Source organism: Oryzias melastigma, linkage group LG19, assembly GCF_002922805.2.
Source record: "Oryzias melastigma strain HK-1 linkage group LG19, ASM292280v2, whole genome shotgun sequence".
Lineage (NCBI taxonomy): Eukaryota > Metazoa > Chordata > Actinopteri > Beloniformes > Adrianichthyidae > Oryzias > Oryzias melastigma.
The window spans coordinates 19,240,668-19,241,638 of NC_050530.1; positions in this window are offsets into that span (position 1 = coordinate 19,240,668).

Consider the following 971-nt stretch of genomic DNA (forward strand, 5'->3'; position numbering starts at 1 on the left):
GCCAGGTGAGCAGAAGAAGCTTAAACAAGGTTAGCTGTAAAACGAGCAGAACAGAGTTGATGACCGCTGCAGTAGAGTTTAGTGTCTTTTGTGTTTAAACGAGTAACATTTTGAAGAGGGATTTTTCTAAACGTTATGGCGAGAATAACTCATCTATTGTTATTTATTTTTTTAGAACGACTACTTGCTGTATTGAAAGAATGTAAAATCGGTTGATAATTAGTTTTTTTTATTTTTTTCCATGTTAAAATTGTGTGGATCAAATTTGCAACAGTGGGTAAACTAGGTACTTTTTTTGAACACATATCAATATTTTTGCATCTTTGACTAATATTTTTGTGAGCAAAAATCATCCGACATTTCATAATTGATAATATCTATATCACAACAAAAATATATTTCATTTTTTTGCTTAAAAAAAATCTTAATTAAAATAAAAATAGAAAGGAATTTTCTGTTAATTTTTTCTTGTAGTGGACTTTACTGAGTAAAGAAAGTTCTTTAACATGAATCAGAGCTCATTTCAAGCTAGTTTAGTTTCTTTTGTTTAATAGAAAAAATAAAATTTTATTTTGCAAATATTTCAAAAAAATATTTAATTTGCAATACCTAAAATGTGTAACTGAAAATAAACATATATATAAGTATAAATAAATATATCCCTCAAATTAGAATTTTGAGTAGTATTTTGTGTTCACAAATTGCTTTTTGTGCACGCAAAATACTACTTTGGGCACAGAAAATGCTAACCTTTGCACACAAAATAATAACAAAATGCTAAAGTCTGTGCATAAAACACTACTTTGTGTTCACAAAAGGCTTATTTCAGAGAATTGTATCAGTTTTTATGTAATGTTCAGGGTTCTGTATAAATCCTATAGAAGTGAGACAAAAACTTTGACTATAAAACCTGAGGACAGTAACGTGTTGCTTTGTCGCTACATGCAGAGCGAGTGACTTCACATCTGAAG